Genomic DNA, 14,989 nt, shown 5'->3' on the forward strand with positions numbered 1-14,989 from the left:
ATAACCAGATTCCATATGTTTAAATTTAAAGTACATGAATTTTCTACCATAACATTCAGAGTTCAGAGTTCAGAGTTCGGTTCATGGTCAGAAACCATGCAGAAGTAAGGGGGTGGGGTTTCCTCCTTTAGAAAACTTTGAGGTTGATAAGGAATCCCATCTTTTCAAGCCTTCCTCCTTCAGAAACTTGTTTTATTATTAACAATAGCTACTATTTACTAGAAGCTTACTATTATGAGGCAGGATACATAGCATACATTCCAATCATTATCCACATTACTTTCAGTGCTACTCTAGGTAGGAACTATATCCCCATTTTACAGTTGAGAAAATTCTCTCACACACAGCTTGTAAGCGGCAAACTAGGATTCTGAACTGGGCTGCACTGACTCCACAGCCCTTACCTTCCCATATATAACACTAACACTCAAATCATTTTAGTCACAGCTGAAATGACCTAGAATTAAGGACCACAGAATCCAAACCTTGTTTTCAATCAAAAGTTTCCAACTGAATATCCACTACGTGCTAAATCACATCACATGCCCAAATTAAGAGGGAGGTTAGATATTTAGTATTCTTAGATGACAGCTGAGAAAACCAAAGAGGTTTTGAGACAACTTAAGATCACAACATGGAGTTATTCTCATACAGTCTTGGTACATCCTTTTTGGAAAAGAATATGGTAATATCTATTAAAAGTTTGAAATGTTCTTAAAGAATGATCTAGTATTCTCCAGAAATCTGTACTACAGAAGCCTAAGACAAGTGTATAAAAACATGTGTAAGCATATTCCTTGCAGCACTATTTATACCCTTGAAAAACGATGGTAAAAACCAAATACCTAACAATAGGGAATTAAATAAACCATGTTAATATCCAGGTGATAAATGAAGTAGATCCACATATACAGAGATGGGAAAAGATATTCAAGACAACAAAAAATGAACAAAATATATAGTTTGAACCTCTTTAATATTAATCTACAAAGAGGGAGGGAAATCTAGAAATAAATAAATGGATGGGGAACTCTAGAATTAAAGTGTTAACAGTGATCATTTCAGCAGGACTGTGAAGGGTTTTTATTTTCTACATTACTTATTTTTTGTTTTTATATTTTACTATTACACTATAAACTTCTATCAGCATATTTTATTTCTGTAAGAGGGGATGCCAGAGCAAGATCTCGCTGCCTCGTGCCTCTGGAACCTCAACCTGAGCCCTGACTCACTCCTACCTAACTCTATCCCCAGGTTACTGTGAGGTCCCTTTTTTGGAGTACATATAGCTCCTCTTTTTTCTAGATATTTGAGTTTTTTTCCAACTAAAAAGGAAAAGATGGAGGAGCTTAAGACCACATAAGAGAGAAATAGATGAGGGAAGAGACAGAAGGAAGACTCATCTGAGCATCTCACTAGCCTGAAACGATATGGTTCCTAATGATCCATGTAACAGCCTGAACAAGCTTAAAATGCAACTCATTGTGTCACTTCCCTGTTTAAAACTCAGAATAAAATCTAAACTCCTTGACAAGGTGTCTAAAGGCCTTCTTTCAGAACATGCCAGACTTTGTGCCTCAAGACTTCCGAACTTTGTGCTTCTCTTCACCTGGAAGGCTGAAACCCCAAAAGCAGGCAAGCTGGGTTTTTTCACATCTTGTCTCCACCCAAGAGACATCTCTTTAGAGAGGCTTTCCCTAACCACACTAACCAAAATTGCCCGCTCTCCTTCTGCCAATTAATACTGTTTCATTTTCTGCATGGTACTTACGTTAGATAGTTTTCAAGTTTTAGTCCGTCTCCCTACCTTCCTTCTGCTCCATAAGGGCAGAACCCTGCCAATCTTGCTCAGTATCTGGAATACAAAGGCGTTCAAATCTTTACTAAATTAAGTGAAAAGCCAGAATAATGCTACAAAAAAAGTAACGTTTTTAAATAGAAAAGACTTGTCAAAAACTATTAAATGTGAATCAAATCTCCATTTAGTGGTACGTCTTTTAAAAATACTTTGTCAGCCGTGCGCAGTTGTCCACACCTGTAATCCCGGCACTTGGGGAGGCCCAGATGGGAGGACTGCCTGAGGCCAGGAGTTCGAGACCAGCCTGGTCAACACAGCAAGACCCCATCTCTAAATTAAAAAAAGTTTTTTAAATTAAAAAACAGTATTTTGTTTTCCAGCAAGATGAACTGTAATGAATTTTATTTTCCAGCAAGATGAACTGTAATGAATTTTATTTTTTGTATAGATACATATTTCAATTGAGATGAGGTCTCACTATGTTGCCCAGGCTGGTCTTGAACTCCTAGGCTCAAGCAGTCCTGCCACACATGTGCCCCTACACCCAGTGTGCAACAGATTTTATTCTATATTCAACTGTGGGGGAAGACTGTATTGGAATCAATTCCAATTGATTGGTGAAGAACCCACTGACAAGACTAAAATATAACTTCAGTCCAAGAACAGTAATTTTACATTGAATTCCAAGTCTTGCAAGTACTCAAAATATAGTGCCGGTACTTAGTAGAGAACACACTACAGTAACTTTTAATAAAAAGTGACAAAATAAAAATACACCTACTTTAATTCAAGTCCTAGATTATTTATCATTCATAGTATTTTACTTTCTGTCTCCATATCGAGACCACTTACAGCTTAAGAGGCAGGCTAAGGACTGGGCGCAATGGCTCACGTGGTCAGGAGATCGAAACCATCCTGGCTAACAGGGTGAAACCCCGTCTCTACTAAAAATACAAAAAATTATCCGGGTGTGGTGGTGGGCGCCTGTAGTTGCAGCTACTCGGGAGGCTGAGGCAAGAGAATGGTGTGAACCCAGGAGGCGGAGCTTGCAGTGAGCCAAGATGGTGCCACTGCACTCCAGCCTGGGCGACAGAGCTAAACTCTGTTTCAAAAAAAAAAAAAAGAGGGAGGCTAATGTTTCCTAACCATTTTCTTTTTCTTTTCTTTTTTTTTGAGACAGTCTTGCTCTGTTGCCCAGGGTGGCGTGCAGTGGCACGATCTTGGCTCACTGCAACCTCTTCCTCCCGGGTTCAAGAAATCCTCCTGCCGCAGCCTCCCAACTAGCTGGGATTACAGGCATGCACCACCATGCCTGGCTAATTTTTGTATTTTTAGTAGAGACGGGGTTTCTCCATGTTTGCCAGGCTGGTATCGAACTCCTGACCTCAGGTGATCCACCCACCTCAGCCTCCCAAAGTGCTGGTATTATAGGTGTGAGCCACTGTGCCCGGCCTTCCTAACCATTTTCATGGCAGATACTCATACAAACCATAGGTCATATTTGCAGAACAAGATGAAGTACACAGACAATGCTGCTTCAAGGGCCCTACAAGTTGTCTCAGGGAAGAGTGGCACAGCTCTAACCTGTTAATCACAGAAAATTCTACTAAGGTATTCCTTTATCAAGGCAAACATCTGAAAAATCAGGGCAGACATCTGAAAACTCAAGGCAGACATCTGAAAACAAGGCAGAAAAAAGCATCTTCTAAAAAAATCATATAGCAGCAACATACTTCAATCCTAAATAGAGATATTCAGAAACCCCGTTGACACTACCTTCAAATATAAGCATAGATCTAGCTTTTAATACTGTAATTTCTTTGACTAAATGCCCCATGTTAAAAAATGTATACACAGACACACATACACACACATCCTAGACATATACTAAAACTAGATAAGCCAATGTGAAAATCAGTTTCTGCATGTGAAAAGCCTTTCAAAGTTGCACAGAAAAGTTCTAAAATCAAATGCATTCTCCTACGAATGGAGAAATATGTCACGTTGGACAAGATCAATTATTTAAAAAGAGAGACATGTTGGCCAGCCACAGTGGATCATCCCTGTAATCCCAGTACTTTGGGAGGCCGAGGTGGGTGGATCACCTGAGGTCAGAAGAATTGCTTGAACCCAGGAGGTAGAAGGTGCAGTGAGCCGAGATAATGCCACTGCACTCCAGCCTGAGCAACGAAGCAAGACTCCAACTCAAAAAAAAAACAAAAAACAAAAACAAGGAGCTCCTAAAAATTAGTAAAAGATGAACAATGTCACTGGGAAAAAAACAGGAAATTAAATTCATAGAAAAGCAATAGAAAGGCCAGCAAATATATATGTTTAATATAAAGTAGGGAAACACAAATATAAAAATTATTTTTAATATTAATTTGTAAAATTTATTTTATTTTTATTTATTTTTTTGAGGCGGAGTCTCACTCTGTTGCCCAGGCTGGAGTGCAGTGGTGCACTCTCTGCTCACTGCAACCTCCGCCTTCTGGGTTCAAGTGATTCTCCTGTCTCAGCCTCCCAAGTAGCTGGGATTACAGGCATGTGCCACTATGCCTGGCTAATTTTGTGTTTTTAGTAGAGATAAGGTTTAACCATGTTGCCCAGGCTGGTCTTGAACTCCTGACCTCAGGTGATCCACCCACCTCAGCCTCCCAAAGTGCTGGGATTACAGGCATGAGCTACTGTGCCAGGCCAGATTTGTAAAATTTGAAAAGACAAAACATCTAGCACAAGCATTTCAAGTAATCTACTCTCACAGTGAAGAGTATAAACCACAAAAGTATAGCAATCTAATAGTATCTATTAACTATTTAAAAATTTAACTTCACATTTCACACCCAGCACTACACAAACACAGGAATGTTTCTAATACCAATAAACTCAAAATTACCTCAGACTCAAAGCCACAGAAGTAAAATTGGAACAATTTAAGGCAGGACGGGTTTAAAAACAAGGCCTCCCAGGAAACTGAAAGAATGTCTACCCCCAGCTACTCAGGAGGCTACTCAGGATCTCCTGAGGCCAGGAGTTTGAGGCTGTAGTGCATGACTGCACCTGTGAATAGCCATTGAAGTCCACCTAGGCAACACAGTGAGATCCCTTCACACACACACACACACACACACACACACACATACATACACGTCATTTTCCATAATTTAAGAATAAGGTCAGTGTCATCTGTCACCAATACCAATACAATTTAATACTTCCAAGTACTACATGCACAGTAAAATATCAAAAGTAAACCACACTGCAGGAAAAAGATAAGCATTTAAAAAAAGTAGGCCAGGCGCAGTGGCTCATGCCTGTAATCCTAGCACTTTGGGAAGCCAAGGCAGGCAGATCACCTGAGGTCAGGAGTTCGAGACCAGCCTAACATGGTAAAACCCTATTTCTACTAAAAATACAAAAAATTAGCCAAGTGTGGTGGCGTGCGCCTGTAATCCCAGCTACTCAGGAGGCAGAGGCTGCAGTAAGCCAAGATCATGCCATTACACTCCAACTTGGGCAACACAAGCAAAACTTTGTTTCAAAAAAAAAAAGGTAAACCAAACATACAAAAAAAAAAGTTAACTGTTCATGGGCTGGGCACAGTGGCTCTCACTTGTAATCCCAGGACTCTGGAAGGCTGAGATGGGAGGACTACTTGAGCCCAGGAGTTTAACACCAGCTTGGGAAACATACCAAGACTCTGTCTGTACAAAAAAGTGTCAAAAATTAGCTGAGTGTCACAGCATGCACCTGTAGACCCAGCTACTTGGGAGGCTGAGGTGGGAGGATCGCTTGAGCACAGGAGGTCGAAGCTGCAGTGTGCCACGATCACATAACTGCACTTCAGCCTAAGTGACAGAGCGAGACCTTGTCTCAAAAAAAAAAAAAAAAAAGAAAGAAAGAAAAAGAAAAAGGCATTGTTTAAAAGAATATTGTTAAGTATGTAATTTCAAGATACTTTGGTAACAAAAAGTTTATATGGAAACTAATTGTAAAATCACATTTCTGCTCAATGATAAAAATGTATCTTTTTTTAAAAAAAAAAAAAGATAACTCTCTTCGCCGGGCAAGGTGGCTCATGCCTGTAATCTCAGCACTTTGGGAGGCTGAGGCAGGGAGATTATCTGAGGTCAGGAGTTCGAGATCAGCCTGACCAACATGGAGAAACTCCATCTCTACTAAAAATGTAAAAATTGGCCAGGCGCGGTGGCTCAAGCCTGTAATCCCAGCACTTTGGGAGGCCGAGATGGGCGGATCACGAGGTCAGGAGATCGAGACCATCCTGGCTAACACAGTGAAACCCCGTCTCTACTAAAAATACAAAAACTTAGCTGGGCGAGGTGGCAGGCGCCTGTAGTCCCAGCTACTCGGGAGGCTGAGGCAGGAGAATGGCGTGAACCCGGGAGGCGGAGCTTGCAGTGAGCTGAGATCCGGCCACTGCACTCCAGCCTGGGTGACAGAGCGAGACTCCATCTCAAAAAAAAAAAAAAAAAATGTAAAAATTTGCCAGGGGTGGTGCTGCACATCTGTAGTCCCAGCTACTCAGGAGGCTGAGGCAGGAGAATCGCTTGAACCCAGGAGGCAAAGGTTACAGTCAGCCAAAACTATGCCATTGCACTCCAGCCTGGGTGACAACGAGACTCTGTCTTCAAAAAACAAAAACAAAAACAAAAATCTTTTTTTTTTTTTTTGAGACGGAGTCTCGCTCTGTCGCCCAGGCTGGAGTGCAGTGGCCGCATCTCAGCTCACTGCAAGCTCCGCCTGCCGGGTTTACGCCATTCTCCTGCCTCAGCCTCCCGAGTAGCTGGGACTACAGGCACCCGCCACCTCGCCCGGCTAGTTTTTTGTATTTTTTAGTAGAGGCGGGGTTTCACCGTGTTAGCCAGGATGGTCTCGATCTCCTGAACTCGTGATCCGCCCGTCTCAGCCTCCCAAAGTGCTGGGATTACAGGCTTGAGCCACCGCGCCCGGCAACAAAATTCTTTTTATATATACAAAATAGCAGTAAAAACTTTTATTACCACAAAAGTTCCCAGGCTTTAAACATTTATTTGGTAAGACAGTCTGGGAATTTGTATTCTATAGGCAAAACATTTACCTTTTACATGCCAGAGAAGACATAGTGTATTCATAATTTACCATGATATCTAAATCATATAAATTATTTCAGAAGCCTACAACTTACTTAATACAAATTATTCTAGTCTATTACAGAATTTAGGTTTACCTGGTTCCAGGCTACTTCCCTCTGGATTCCTGACTTCCCCGGGTCACCCCCACCAACCATCACAGAATGCTTCAAAAATCAAAAGGCCTAGATTCTACTCTGTTTTGCCTTCCTCTACTTTGGCTACTATTCCATTAAAAGATTACTACATGGGCCTAACCCCAAAATCAGTCTCTGAAATGTACCAGGTGACATTTTAGGATAGAAAAAAAAAAGGAATGACTCATAATTGCCAGGTATCTTAGCTTTCTGTAGTCACCTACTTTGTATCTATCAATCATGAATTTATATAAACTTCTCTAAAACTATTTTTTCTGGTCGACATTATTTCTGAGGGTGGTAGGTTCCCTAGGTTCACCAAAAAAAATTGCCTTTTATTGGCTTCATGCATCATTCTGCCACCTGGACTTTGAGGATATATTTGCTTTAATCAAGCAATTCATGATTGTTATGGTACAAACTCTTCAAAGTTGTATCTTTCTATAATCTTTCAACTGCATTTATTGCCTATATGAATATTCCTTTTAGAAAGTTAGAGTGTGGCCAGGCACGGTGGCTCACGCCTATAATCCTAGCACTTTGGGAGGCCAAGGTAGGTGGATCACCTGAGGTCAGGAGGTTGAGACCGGCCTGGCCAACATGGCAAAACCCCGTCTCTACTAACAATACAAAAATTATCCGGGTGTGATGGTACGTGCCTGTAATCCCAGCTACTTGGGAGGCTGAGGCAGGAGAATCACTTGAACCTGGGAAGCAGAGGTTGTAGTGAGCCACCGCAATCCAGCCTGGGCAAGAATAAAACTCCGTCTCAAAAATAAAAAAGTTAGAGTGTAAAACTATTTCTATATTCAAGTTAAAAAATGGGCTTACGGCCTGGCCAGGTGCGGTAATTGATGCCTGTAATCCCTGCACTTTGGGAGACTGAGGTAGGAAGATCGCTTAGGCCCAAGAGTTTGAGATCGGCCTGGGCTAATCCCTGCACTTTGGGAGACCGAGGTAGGAAGATTGCTTAGGCCCAGGAGTTTGAGACCAGTCTGGACAACAGTGAGACCTCATCTCTACAAAATCTAAAAACTAGCCGGGTGTGGTGATGCACCAGTAGCCCCAACTACTTGGGAGGCTGAAGCTGGAAGATCACTTGAGTCCAGGAATTCAATACCAGCCTGGACAACACAGTGAGACTCCTACTCTACAAAAAAAAGTTTTCAAAAAGTCATTTTTCCTAATTCACATAACTCTACTAGTTTTCATGCATTTCATTACCGTGTTAATAAGAAAAAAATTTCAGTATATTATACTGTCATTCTTTTCTCAGGTGCTGTAAGTTATTTTGTGACCTTATTTATCATTCAAATTTCTACTTTAAAGTAGAAGATACTTTAATGGATATACTGGCAGTAACTTCTATTCACATAAGTATGATGAACCTGAGACAATTTTCTTTGGGGGGGATGAGGCGGGGGAAGGGTCTCTGTTGGCCAGGCTGGAGGGCAGTGGTGCAATCTTGGCTAACTGCAACCTCTGCTTCCCGGGTTCAAGTGATCCTCCCACTTCAGCCTCCCAGGTAGCTGGGACTACAGGTGTGGGCCACCATGCTGACTAACTTTTGTACATTTTGTAGAGATGGGGTCTTACCATGTTGGCCAGGCTGGTCTCAAACTTCTGACCTCAAGTGATCCACCAGCTCATCCTCAGCTGGGATTACAGGCATGAGCTACCACACCCAGCCAGTTCACTAATTTTTAAATATCATGACAGTTATATCATAATTCCTATGGATCATTTTAAATCAACTGACCCACAGAAGTCAACCAAAAATACAAAACCAATGAAACAATGGTAGTTGTAGAATCCACATGTTAAGTATTAAAATTTATGTAAATAATTAAGAAAAGGTGGCTATTGTTTAAGATGTAATATAAAATTAGAACCACAAGTAAGTGTCCATGAAAAAACACAAATATGCGACAAAGCTTGTTTGGCTATCTGAACAAAAAAATACGTGTTTGCTCTCTTTTGGTACCCGCTAAAACTCACTAGGCAACAAGATATATCCACCAAAAAATAAATTTCTTAAAACTCTTTATCAACTGAGCAGCAGCAACAATAATGATATTAGCTAATGTATTAGCTAATACTGAATGTTTATTATGTATGTTCTTTACATACAATATCCCTTTTAATCCTCCAACAACCCCCTATAAGAGAAATTACCATTTTAGAGTGAGGAATCTATGGACCATAAAGGTTAAGTAAAAATGTCCAAGGTTACACGGTATTCAGAATATTCACAAATCTCACCAGGGTTTCATCACACCATCACATATGTTAAGATCAGTGCATTTGTGGGAGAGGCGGTTCCTAAGATGAGGTGCCAGATTTCAACCTTGTGGCAGCCTACTCTGGCTTCCTAGTATCTGGCTCTTTCCTCTACTCTGATAATCTGTTTCTAATTATACTTTTATTTGTTTTTTTTTTTTTTTTTTGAGACGGAGTCTCGCTGTGTCTCCCAGGCTGGAGTGCAGTGGCGCGATCTCGGCTCACTGCAAGCTCCGCCCCCTTGGTTCACGCCATTCTCCCACCTCAGCCTCCCAAGTAGCTGGGACTACAGGCACCCGCTACCACGCCCGGCTAATTTTTTGTATTTTTAGTAGAGACGGGGTTTCACCGTGTTAGCCAGGATAGTCTCGATCTCCTGACCTCGTGATCCACCCGCCTCGGCCTCCCAAAGTGCTGGGATTACAGGCTTGAGCCACCGCGCCCGGCCTTGTTTATTTTTTTAAGGCATGACCGGTCTGGCTCCGTCAACCAGGTTGGAATGCAGTGACATGATCATGGCTCACTGCAGCCTTGATCCACATTCAAGCAATCCTCCTGCCTCAGCTTCCTAATTAGCTAGGACTACAGGTGCACACCACCGAGTCCAGCTAATTTTTTATTTTCTGTAGAGACGAAGTCTCGCTATCTTGCCCAGGCTGGTGTTGAACTTCTGGCCCCAAGTGACCCTCCCACCTCAGCCTCCCCAAGGTGCTAGGATTATAGGTATAAGCCACTGCACCTGGTCTAATTATATTTTTATTTATTAAAAAAAAAACCAAAAAACAAATTTGGAAAGGAGGATAAAGGGGAAGTTACTCATAATTTTACTAATCCTAACACATTTTTTTGGATATCATCTTCTAATATCAAAGGCACAATACAGGCCGGGCGCAGTGGCTCAAGCCTGTAATCCCAGCACTTTGGGAGGCCGAGACGGGTGGATCACGAGGTCAGGAGATCGAGACCATCCTGGCTAACACGGTGAAACCCCGTCTCTACTAAAAAATACAAAAAAACTAGCCGGGCGAGGTGGCGGGCGCCTGTAGTCCCAGCTACTCGGGAGGCTGAGGCAGGAGAATGGCGTGAACCCGGGAGGCGGAGCTTGCAGTGAGCTGAGATCCGGCCACTGCACTCCAGCCTGGGCGACAGAGCGAGACTCCGTCTCAAAAAAAAAAAAAAAAGGCACAATACATAAATATCAGTTCAAAATCTACCTCCACCTTTTATTAGTTGTATGGCCTGGCCTTTCACCAAATTGCTTACCTTTCCCATATACCAATTTTCGTCACTTATTCAGCCAATAAACATTACTGAGTGCCTACTATGTACCAGGCACTGTTCAAGATGCTTGGGCTACCTCAGGGAACAAAAGACAAGGATCCATGATCATAACAGAAGCCTATCTTCTGGTGGAGGCATGCACAGTAAATTCTATGATAGTGGGTGATACCTGCTGGGGAAAGGGAGGCAGACTGCAGTTTATAAAGTGAGGTCATAGTAGGTCTCAACGAAGAGGTAACAGCTGAGACTTGGAAATCAGTGAGTCTGACTTGCAGATAACTGAGAGAACAACATTCCAGGCAGAAAGAACAGCTAGTGAAAATCCTTTGTATAAGGTATGGTAAAAAGATCATAGAGTTAAGTGAGTACAACTTCAGGGAGCAGGAACAGTGTGGATAACATAATGCCTTGTAGGTTATTATAAGGACTTTGCCTTTTACTGAGTGAAGTGGGAAGCCACTGAAAGGTCTTGAGCAGAGGAAAGGCACAATCTACCTTAGTTTTTTTTTTTTTTTTTTTGAGACGGAGTCTCACTTTGTCACCCAGGGAGAGTGCAGTGGCACGATCTCTGCTCACTGCAACCTCTGCTTCCTGGGTTCAAGTGATTCTCCCACCTCAGCCTCCCGAGTAGCTGGGACTACAGGCATGTGCCACCACATCCGACTAATTTTTGTATTTTTTTTGGTAGAGATGGGGTTTCACTGTGTTGGCTAGGCTTTAATCTTAAAAGGACTGTTCCAGGCACAGTGACTCATGCCTGTAACACCAGCACTTTGGGAGGTCAAGGTGGGCAGATGAACCCAGGAGTTCGAAACCAGTCTGAGCAACATGGCAAAACCCTGTATCTACAAAAAAATTTAAAAATTGACCAGGCGTGATGGCTCACTATATAGAAAATAAATGACATAGGCAGTTAGATATAGAATTATGAAGTTCAGAAGACGTCTGGGAAGAACCGTAAAACAAAGATAATAGTATTTATCTAATTGAGTTATTAAATTGTTCAATAGTGTAAAGCACTTAGCATTGGGTCTAACACAGAGTAAACAACACTGTTACAGCTTCTATCCCACACAAGAACACCCACCACAGGAGATGAGAGAGGGTGGAAATTCAGCCCATGCTTCACTTGCTAAGCCATGTGTCTGGTACACAGACAGCATAAGCATGAAGGATGGGGATCCTTCTAATTCATATGTAGGAAGTTTTCCTGCTAGCTGAGCTACATCTCTGCAGAGGTACATCTGTACAAAATGGACCTTTTTCTATTTAGTAATGGTGACTTTGGGGCTGTGGCCCTAATCCTTTTCCACATACACGTGTACTTTTACACAATTACATTCTCAATCCAAATACTGTATCACAATAGTCTCCTTCAAATTTAAATGTTTGATAAATTATTTAATTTTGGCAGGGTGCAGTGGCTCATGCCTGTAATCCCAGCACTTTGGGAAGCCGAGGCAGGCGGATCGTGAGGTCAGGAGTTCAAGACCAGCCTGGCCAACATGGCAAAACCCTGTCTCTACTAAAAAATACAAAAATTAGCCAGGTGTGGTGGCGGGCACCTGTAATCTCAGCTACTTGGGAGGCTGAGGCATGAGAATCCCTTGAACCTAGGAGGCGGAGGTTGCAGTGAGCCAAGATTGTGCCATTGCATTCCAGCCAGGGTGACAAGAGTGAAAACTCTGTCTCAAAAAAAAGAAAAAAAAAACCCAGGAATCAGAATGACTTCAAACTCTTCAACAACACTAGAAGACATAATGGAGCAAAGCCTCCTAGATTCTGAAGGAAACTATCTCCAATTTACAATAATCAGCAAAACTATCAGTGAGGGACAGAACCAGAGAGATTTTGACATTCATGATTACAAAAATTTGAACCTCCATGATTCCTTTTTTTTCTTTTTTGAGACAAGTCTTGCTCTATCACCCATGCTGAAGTGCAGTGATGTGACCTTGGTTCACTGCAGCCTCCGCCTCCCAGGTTCAAGAGATTCTCCTGCCTCAGCCTCCCGCGTAGCTGGGACTACAAGCACACACCACCACACCTGGCTAATTTTTTTTTTATTTTATTTTTAGTAGAGACAGGGTTTCGCCATGTTGGCCAGGCTGGTCTCGAACTCCTGATCTCAGGTGATCTGCCCGCCTCGGTCTCCCAAAATGCTGGGATTACAGGCTTGAGCCACCACGCCCGGCCCATAATTCCTTTCTCAAGGAATTTGTTACAGGAATATAGCAAGAGAAAGACTTAGGATATAGGAAATGGGACATCCAGCTTAGGAAAGAAGTGAAGGAAATCTCCAGAAGGCCAATATGGAGAGAAATCCCTGGATGACAACTGTGCACCAGACACAAGAATCCATAATTATGTGACCCTTTCTAGCAATTTCTAACTATCAACGACGCAATGGCCTTTTCTTTTCTTGAGAGTGCCAGGGAAGAAGGAAGGGAGGAAAGCGGTTGGAGGAAGGGCAGACAGAGGGAAGGAGGAAGGGAAGGAGGAAGAGGGAAGGGAAGGAGGAAGAGAGAAGGGAAGGAAATAGCCTACGTTTTCAAACTTAGCCCCTTTAAGTATATTCTCTCCCCTGTGGAGGAGGTGAAAGGTAAAACCTGTGCTAGGTCTTGAGACACTCCAGGTGGCTGCACAACATTAATAAAATAGTATAGCACCATAGTGTTTCCCAAAGCAAGGGATATATACTACTCATGGTTTACAAAATGATTATAAGGGATATATATATGTACAAGATACAAACTAAAACTGATATAAGGAAAAAGTCTCAGGTGCTAGTATATGTTTAATGCTTCTTTAAGACTTTCTACTAAGACAGGCGCCATGGCTCACACCTGTAATCCCAGCACTTTGGGAAGCCAAGGTAGGGTGAATTGCATGAGCTCAAGTTCAAGACCAGCCTGGGCAGTATGACGAAATCCTGTCTCTACTAAAAATACAAAAGTTAGCTGGGCTGTGGTGGCATGTACCTGTAATCCCAGCTACTCAGGAGGCTGAGGCAGGAGAATTGCTTGAAACCGGGAGGCAAAGGTTGCAGTAAGCCAAGATCTTACCACTGTACTCCAGCCTGGGCAACGGAGGGAGACCCTGTCTCGGAAAAAAAAAGCCAGGGGCCGTGCCTCACGCCTGTAATCCCAACACTTTGGAAGGCCAAGGCGGGCAGATCATGTAAGGTCAGGAGTTTGAGGCCAGCCTAGCCAACATGATGAAACCCCATCTCTACTAAAAATACAAAATTAGCCGGGCGTAGTGGAACACATCTGTAATCCCAGCTACTTGGGAGGCTGAGACAGGAGAATCCCTTGAACCTGGGAGGCAGAGGTTGCAGTGAGCCGAGATCACGCCACTGCAGACTCCAGCCTGGAAGACAGAGCAAGACTCTGTCTCAATTAAAAAAAAAAAAGGTTTATAAATTTATTAGGCTGGGCATGATGGCTCACGCCTGTAATCCCAGCACTTTGGGAGGCCAAGGCAGGCAGATCACAAGGTCAGGAGATCGAGACCATCCTGACTAACACAGTGAAATCCCGTCTCTACTAAAAACAAAAAATTAGCCAGGTGTGGCGGCAGGCGCCTGTAGTCCCAGCTACTTGAGAGGCTGAGGCTGGAGAATGGTGTGAATCCGGGAGGTGGAGCTTGCAGTGAGCCAAGATCGTGTCACTGCACTCCAGCCTGGGTGAAAGTGCAAGACTCTGTCTCAAAAAATAATAATAATAATAATAATAATAATGATGTTTTTAGGCCGGGCGTGGTGGCTCATGCCTGCAATCCCAGCACTTTGGGAGGCCAAGGTGGGTGGATCACTTGAGGTCAGGCGTTCCAGACCAGCCTGGCCAACGTGGTGAAACCCCGTCTCTACTAAAAATACAAAAATTAGCTGAGCATTGTGGTGGGCACCTGTAATCCCAGCTACTTGGGAAGCTGAGGCAGGAGAATCACTTGAACCCAGGAGGCAGAGGTTGTAGTCAGCTGAGACTGCGCCATTGCACTACAGCCTGGGCAACAGAACAAGACTCCATTTCAAAAAAAAAAAATAGCTGGGTTTGGTGGTACAAGCTTGGCGGCACCAAGCTACTTGGGAGGCTGAGAAATGAGAATCGCTTGAGGCTGTGGTAGGAGAATCACTTGAGCCCAGTAGTTCAAGACCACCCTGGGCAACATAGCAAGACTGTATATCTTTAAAAAAAAAAAAAAAAAAAATTGATTGATTAAATTAAAATACAGTAAGAATGGCTGCTCAAAAAAAAAAAAAAAAAGATTTGCTACACTGGCTAGGTGCAGTGGCTCATGCCTGTAATCCCAGCACTTTGGAAGGCTGAGATGGGGAGGACTACTTGGGTCCAGAAGTTCAA

General features: G+C 42.8%; 1 protein-coding gene across 5 annotated transcripts in view; it reads right to left on the reverse strand.

Moving 5' to 3' along the window:
- Positions 1 to 14,989, reverse strand: part of LOC105477727 (Raf-1 proto-oncogene, serine/threonine kinase) — a 94,355-nt gene that overhangs the window by 37,758 nt on the left and 41,608 nt on the right. Inside the window, exon 2 of one of the 5 annotated variants that reach the window (XM_011734393.3) lies at positions 1,772 to 1,855. The exons of the other annotated variants lie outside the window; for them this stretch is intronic. The gene's annotated coding sequence lies outside the window, so the exon portion shown is untranslated. The remainder of the gene's footprint in view (positions 1 to 1,771; positions 1,856 to 14,989) is intronic. 5 annotated transcript variants of the gene reach the window in all.

The sequence above is a fragment of the Macaca nemestrina genome, chromosome 2 (genome assembly GCF_043159975.1).
Source record: "Macaca nemestrina isolate mMacNem1 chromosome 2, mMacNem.hap1, whole genome shotgun sequence".
Lineage (NCBI taxonomy): Eukaryota > Metazoa > Chordata > Mammalia > Primates > Cercopithecidae > Macaca > Macaca nemestrina.